The sequence below is a fragment of the Giraffa tippelskirchi genome, chromosome 2 (genome assembly GCF_054371585.1).
Source record: "Giraffa tippelskirchi isolate mGirTip1 chromosome 2, T2T-mGirTip1v1.2.pri, whole genome shotgun sequence".
NCBI lineage: Eukaryota > Metazoa > Chordata > Mammalia > Artiodactyla > Giraffidae > Giraffa > Giraffa tippelskirchi.
This window is the reverse complement of record NC_137276.1, coordinates 214,515,234-214,523,794: the sequence shown is the minus strand read 5'-3', so window position 1 is coordinate 214,523,794 and position 8,561 is coordinate 214,515,234.

Below are 8,561 nucleotides of genomic sequence, written 5' to 3'. Positions count from 1 at the left end.
TTTATTTAGCTTGACTCTGGATGAGTTGTGCATTCATTTTTAAATTACATTTTATCTTCACTATTGACTCATTATTTGTACCTGATTTTTCCGAACTAGATAAATTAACTCAAATAGTTAAGAATCTGCCTGTATCAGGAGATCAGGATTCGATCCCTGTGTTGGGAAGATAACCCTGGAGGAGGAAACAGCAACCCACTCCAATATTCTTGCCTGGAAAATCCCATGGACAGAGGAGCCTGATGGGTTACATCCCACAGGGTCACAAAGAGTTGGACATGACTGAGAAAATTTAACTTCATTTCTTCTTCATTGCTTTTATTACTTGTAAAAAGAAAATTAGTGATTTTCTTAGGATTTAAATAGTATTTTCAATATATCAGAGTTTTTCTACAAATAACACTATGTCCGTTTACCTTTAGTAAACATATAGCTCTACACTTCTAATCTCAGTCACCAAAATGTTTGTGCTATTATAGTAGAGCATTTTACTTTTATCTGTGCTATAATGCACAGCACATTACTACCATTTGCTTTTGAAACATAGAATATCTTAGTAACATGTTGGATCAGGTAAATTTTTGATGTTAAGGCTGTCTTGTTTATAGCCTTTTCATGTTAAAAAAACAAAACAAAAACAAAGAAGATGCTGTTACAGTGCTGCACTCAATATGTCAGAAAATTTGGAAAACTCAGCAGTGGCCAAGGGATGGGAAAAGGTCAGTTTTCATTCCAATCCTAAAGAAGGACAATGCCAAAGAATGTTCAAACTACTGCACAACTGCACTCATCTCACATGCTAGCACAGTAATGCTCAAAACTCTCCAAGCCAGGCTTCAACAGTCTGTGAAACATGAACTCCCAGATGTTCAAGCTGGATTTAGAAAAGACAGAGGAGTTCAGTTCAGTTCAGTTCAGTCGCTCATTCGTGTCCAACTCTTTGCCATCCCATGAATCGCAGCACTCCAGGCCTCTCTGTCCGTCACCAACTCCCAGAGTTTACCCAAACCCGTGTCCATTGAGTCGGTGATGCCATCCAACCATCTCATCCTCTGTCATCCTTTTCTCCTCCTGCCCCCAATCCTTCCCAGCATCAGGGTCTTTTCCAATGAGTAAACACTTCGCATGAGGTGGCCAAAGTATTGGAGTTTCAGCTTCAACATCAGTCCTTCCAATGAACACCCAGGATTGATCTCCTTTACGATGGACTGGTTGGATCTCCTTGCAGTCCAAGGGACTCTCAAGAGTCTTCTCCAACACCACAGTTCAAAAGCATCAATTCTGCGGCACTCAGCTTTCTTCACCGTCCAACTCTCACATGCATACATGACCACTGGAAAAACCATAGCCTTGACTAGACGGACCTTTGTGGGCAAAGTAATGTCTCTGCTTTTCAATATGCTATCTAGGTTGGTCATAACCTTCTTTCTAAGGAGTAAGCGTCTTTTAATTTCATGGCTGCAATCACCATCAGCAGTGATTTTGGAGCCCCCAAAATGAAGTCAGACACTGTTTCCACTATTTCCCCATCTATTTCCCATGAAGTGATGGGACGAGATGCCATGGTCTTAGTTTTCTGAATGTTGAGCTTTAAGCCAACTTTTTCACTCTCCTCTTTCACTTTCATCAAGAGGCTCTTTAGTTCTTCTTCACTTTCTGCCATAAGGGTGGTGTCATCTGCATATCTGAGGTTATTGATATTTCTCCCGGCAATCTTGATTTCGGCTTGTGTTTCTTCCAGCCCAGTGTTTCTCATGATGTACTCTGCATGTAAGTTAAATAAGCAGGGTGACAATACATAGCCTTGACATACTCCTTTTCCTATTTGGAACCAGTCCGTTGTTCCATGTCCAGTTCTAACTGTTGCTTCCTGACCTGCATACAGGTTTCTCAAGAGACAGGTCAGATGATCTGGTATTCCCATCTCTTTCAGAATTTTCCACAGTTTATCGTGATCCACACAGTCAAAGGCTTTGGCATAGCCAATAAAGCAGAAATAGATGTTTTTCTGGAACTCTCTTGCTTTTTCGATGATCTAGCAGATATTGGCAATTTGATCTCTGGTTCCTCTGCCTTTTCTAAAACCAGCTTGAACATCTGGAAGTTCATGGTTCAGGTATTGTGAAGCCTGGCTTGGAGAATTTTGACAGAATGTGGTCCACTGGAGAAGGGCATGGCAAACCACTTCCATATTCTTGCCTTGAGAACCCTATGAACAGTATGAAAAGGCAAAAAGATAGGACACTGAAAGTTGAACTCCCCAGGTCAGTGGGGGCCCAATATGCTAATGGAGATCAGTGGAGAAATAACTCCAGAAAGAATGATGGGATGGAACCAAGGCAAAAACAATACCCAGCTGTGAATGTGACTGGTGATAGAAGCAAAGTCCGATGCTGTAAAGAGCAATATTGCATAGGAACCTAGAATGTTAGCTCCATGAATCAAGGCAAATTGGAAGTGGTCAAACAGGATATGGCAAGAGTGAACGTCGACATTCTAGGAATCAGCGAACTAAGATTGACTGGAATGGGTGAATTTAACACAGAAGACCATTGTATCTACTACTGTGGGCAGGAATCTCTTAGAAGAAATGGAGTAGCCACCACGGTCAACAAAAGATTCCGAAATGCAGGACATGGATGGTATCTCAAAAATGACAGAATGATCTCTATTCGTTTCCAAGGCAAACCATTCAATATCACCGTAATCCAAGTCTATGCCCCAGCCAGTAACGCTGAAGAAGCTGAACTTGAACGGTTCTATGAAGACCTACAAGACCTTCTAGAACTAACACCCAAAAAAGATGTCCTTTTATTATAGGGGACTGGAATGCAAAAGTAGGAAGTCAGGAAACATCTAGCATAACAGGCAAATTTGGCCTTGAAGTACAGAATGAATCAGGCCAAAGGTTAATAGAGTTTTGCCAAGAGAACGCACTGGTCATAGCAAACACCCTATTCCGACAACACAACAGAAGACTCTACACATGGACATCACCAGATGGTCAACACCGAAATCAGATTGATTATATTCTTTGCAGCCAAAGATGGAGAAGCTTTATACAGTCAGCAAAAACAAGGCCGGGAGCAGACTGTGGCTCAGATCATGAACTCCTTATTTCCAAATTCATACTTAAATTGAAGAAAGTAGGGAAAACCACTAGACCATTCAAGTATGACCTAAATCAAATCCCTTATGATTATACAGTGGAAGTGAGAAATAGATTTAAGGGACTAGATCTGATAGACAGAGTGCCTGATGAACTATGGACAGAGGTTCGTGACATTGTACAGGAGACAGGGATCAAGACAATCCCAATGGAAAAGAAATGCAAAAAAGCAAAATGGCTGTCTGAGGAGGCCTTACAAATAGCTGGGAAAAGAAGCAAAGTGAAAAGCAAGGGAGAAAAGGAAAGATATTCCCATCTGAATGCAGAGTTCCAAAGAATAGCAAGGAGAGATAAGAAACCTTCCTCAGTGATCAATGCAAAGAAATAGAGGAAAACAATAGAATGGGAAAGACTAGAGATCTCTTCAAGAAAATTAGAGATACCAAGGGAACATTTCATACAAAGATGAGATCAATCAAGGACAGAAATGGTAGGGACCTAACAGAAGCAGAAGATATTAAGAAGAGGTGGCAAGAATACACTGAAGAACTGTACAAAAAAGATCTTCATGACCCAGATAATCACGATGGTGTGATCACTCACCTAGAGCCAGACATCCTGGAATGTGAAGTCAAGTGGGCCTTAAAAAGCATCACTACGAACAAAGCTAGTGGAGGTGATGGAATTCCAGTGGAGCTATTTCAAATCCAGAAAGACAATGCTGTGAATGTGCTGCACTCAATACGTCAGCAAATCTGGAAAATTCAGCAGTGGCCACAGGATTGGAAAAGGTCAGTTTTCATTCCAATCTTAAAGAAAGGCAATGCCAAAGAATTCTCAAACTACCGCATAATTGCACTCATCTCACACGTTAGTAAAATAACCCTCAGAGGCAGAGGAACCAGAGATCAAATTGTCAACATCCATTGGATCATAGAAAAAGCAAGGGAATTCCAGAAAAATATCTACTTCTGCTACATTGATTATGTCAAAGCCTTTGACTGTGTGGATCACAACAAACTGGAAAATTCTTCAAGAGATGGGAACACCAGACCACCTGACCTGCCTCCTGAGAAATCTATATGCAGGTCAAGAAGCAACAGTTAGAACTGAACATGGAACGACAGACTGGTTCCAAATGAGGAAAGGAGTAACTCAAGGCTGTGTGTTTGTCACCCTGCTCATTTATGCAGAGTACACTATGTGAACTTCCAGGCTGGATGAAATGCAAGCTGGAATCAAGATTGCTGGGAGAAATATCAATAACCACAGATATGATGATGATACTACCCTTACGGCAGAAAGAAGAGGAACTAAAGAACCTCTTGATGAAAGTGAAAGAGGAGAGTGAAAAAGTTAGCTTAAAACTCAACATTCAAAAAACTAAGATCATGGCATCCGGTGACATCACTTCTTGGCAAATAGATGGAGAAACAATGGAAACAGTGAGAGACTTTATCTTCTTGGGCTCCAAAATCACTGCAGATGGTTAATGCAGCCATGAAATTAAAAGGTGCTTGCTCCTTGAAAGAAAAGCTATGACCAACCTAGAAAGCATATTAAAAAGCAGAGACATTACTTTGCCAACAAAGGTACGTCTAGTCAAAACTATGGTTTTTCCAGTAGTCAGGTTTGGATATGGTATTTGGACCATCAAGAAAGCTGAGCACCAAAGGACTGATGCTTTTGAACTGTGGTGTTGGAGAAGACTCTTGAGAGTCCCTTGGACTGCAAAGAGATCCAATCAGTCCATCCTGAAGGAGACCAGTCCTGGGTGTTCATTGGAAGGACTGATGCTGAAGCTGAAACTCCAATACTTTGGCCACCTGATGTGAAGAACTGACTCATTGGAAAAGACCCTGATGCTGGGAAGGATTGGGGGCAGGAGGAGAAGGGGACGACAGAGGTTGAGATGGTGAGATGGTTTCATGGCATCGCGGACTTGATGGACATGATTTTAAGCAAGCTCTGGGAGTTGGTGATCGACAGGGAAGCTTGGTGTCCTGCAGTCCATGGGGTCACAAAGAGTCAGACATGACTGAAAGACTGAACCGAACTGAACAGTCCTGTTGTATAGTATTTTTAGCAGGATCTCTGTTCTCTACCGACTATATTGCAATATCACTGTCCTAGGTATAAACATTATAAAAAGTCCCTAGAAATTGCCAAATGTGCCCTGGGCGGTTGAGGACCTCTGCTTTAACATAAGGAGAAAAATTATTTGTATATATACTTTAATTATAACAGTTTCAGAGCCCTTCATATTTTGTGTGTAGATGCACTTTTTATCCAACTTTATATTCTTCTTGTTCATGCCTTCTCTCTCATCTGTCTGGTATTTGAATTACATGTATGTTAGAATGTGTATTCTTGTCCCACAGTGCTGTATATAGTAGAGTTTCCATTCCATACTAGCATTTCCATTTCACCTTTTCTGTCTCTATTGAAATTCCCCATCTGTTTTTCACATTCCGCTAGGCATTTTACCATATTAATCACAGTTGTTATAAATTATCTTTCTGTGTATTGCTACATAGGTTTCATCTCTGAGCCAGGTCCTGTTGATCGCCTTGTCTTTGGTAATATGTTCTTTTTCCCTTATTTCTTTCATGAGTTTTACATTTTGTGTTTGAATCTCTAAACGTTTCATGTTGGACAGTGGAAATTGAATTACAGGTTCAAGGAAACCTTTAAATTTGTAGTTTATCTGGATTTTTATTATTATCTAAGTGGGGGTGATACTCTTTTCAACTTTCCATATCCTAAGCAGATGTTGAAGCAGAAAATCATTTTGACAGTAGTAGTGACAGGTTCTGATTTATATCTTTGTTAAAAGACAACTTGCTGCTTTATGGATGGAGACTCTCAAGTAGAAACTGAAGAAATAAGTCAGCAGGATAGTGCAATAGTTCAGACAATGGTTCAGTATGTGAAAAGTCATCAAATTCATGGTGTAATTTAAGGAACTGAGAAGATTTTCTCATAGATTAATGTTGCTTGCATGAGAGTGGAGTAAAGAAAATTCCAGACAAATATCTTGGCTAATTAGATGGATTGTGGTAACAGTTACTGAGAGAGAAGATAATGGGTAAGGAGCAAATACTTTCCAAAGGCAGGGAGAGAGGAAAAGCGAATCAACCATTCATTAATTCATCAAATAATTGTTACAATTTTATTTTATTTAACGGGTTAGGGGTCACCTAGGTGAATTAGAAATATGGTCCTTATCTTGAAAGCATGGATGTTATAGGACTATAAACATTAAACCTCAATTCAGTGTGACAAAGGCAGATCTGAGTCAGTATATTATAATACGCAGGAGGAACACTGATCTTAATTAAAATCTGAATATTGTTCCTACAACATACAAGGAATCAAAGTATGAAATTAAAAATGCTCATTCAAGTACTTAAAAATTTAACTAAAAAATTAAAAAGGTTGATTTTTCTCTGCTTCATGTTTTCCATAACTCCTGATTGTCAAAGATATCTTACTGCTAACACATGACTTTTCCTTATCTGACCTCTTTTTACTTATATACTTCAACGCTACAAGATTTTATTCCTCTCCCTCTTCTACACTTTGTCATATGATATAATGTCTAGTTGAAGTGGCTCTTCTTCCTACATCCCAAATTTCAGTGACCATCTGGTAAAATATGACTCAAAATAATCAACTCAATTTTGATCTCCTCAAGAGACTTTCTTACAACACTGCAGCAAGGATTGGCATGCTTTCCTCTCTGTCTTCTTTTAGTTTCTTATACTGATTTCATAACCTCTTTTCTTTGTATATTGGCATTTCCTTATTATTTTAAGTGCATTCCCTAGATTACTTGGAATTTAAAGGAAATATTTAGTTTGATGCACTTGGTACAATCAACATTGCTACAGTGTCATCTGTATGAGTGTGTGTGTACATATGTGTGTGCCTTGCCATGAAAGGGAATGAAAATGTTGGCGAGTAGGGGAGATATGTTTGTAAGGAAAGGACAAGAAAATAGGGAACATGAAAATAAGCCTGAATTTCTTGAGGTAAGAAAAACAATGTGTTGATTTTTCTATTTCTAGAGTTGGACACAGGAAATGATTCTCTAAGAAGGCTATTGTTGACTTTCACAGCTCTTAGTACTGCCAAGACAAAATATTATCTCTTCACCATATATCAATTTACAATTGTCAGTTTTTATTTTTTATAATATTTCACTAGAATAAGGGTCTATGTAGAGAAGTACAAGGTACTTTTACAGCAATAATGCATTTTCCTATTGGCTTGTCATCAATATTCAATTCTGCACAGTCAATAAGATTTTCCATGACTTTACTATTTGATTTAATGTGGGAAATGTGTTACCATCTTCCCATACCACCTAGACCACAGTATTTAAATTGAAATTTTTAAAGAGAAAAGTCTAATGCTATTTTAATATGTGAAAATTATGGTACAAATTCCATAAGCAAGATTCTACAGGAAATTTAAACTCTCAAATGAAGATATGTATATATAAACCGATAAACACACACACACACACACATATATAATGTATTTAGTCAAAGATACATATTTGAACAATTTCCTAAAATATTTCCAAAGATACTTTTTGAGACTTAAATAATTATTTAATCAAATTGAATCTGAGAGTTGCAGAAAGCCTGCCCAGACTTTTCTTTAGTCATCATTCTGATAGTTCCCAAGTTGAAGAGAAAAATGTTTCCATCAATTACTAGAAAACTATAATGTTATATCTTCATAATGAATATTGAGTTTTCCTTTGAAAGCTTGATGATGATTTGATGATTTGAGCTGATTTTTAAACTTGCATCTTCAAAATTAATTTTAAAAATAAGAATTGAAGAATATTACATTAATGAGTTTTTGATTATAATTATGTATATGTGCAAATTTAAATACCTGAACTATCTATATGATATGAATAACTTGAAACAAAAACTTACAAATCTCTTTTTTTAATTAAATTTTTATTGGAGTATAGTTGATTTACAATGTTAGTTTCTGCTGTATAGCAAAGTGAATCAGTTATACCTATACATATATCCACTCTCTTCTAGACTCCATTCTCGTATAAGTCATTACAGAGCACCAAATAGAATTCCCTGTACTATACACTAGGTCTTTGTTAGTTATCTTTTATACATAGTAGTGTGTATACGTCAATCACAGTCTCTCAATTTATCCCTCCCCCTTGGTAATGGTAAGTTTGTTTTCCACACCTGTGACTCAATTTCTGTTTTGTAAGTAGGTTTATTTGTATCATATTTTTTAGATTCCACATAAAAGTGATATCATGTGATATTTATTTTTCTCTGTCTGACTTATTTCACTCAGTATGACCATCTCTAGGTCAATTTGTGTTGCCACAAATGATATAATTTCATTCTTTTATGGCTGAGTGATATTCCATGGTATATATACACTGCATATTCTTTATCTG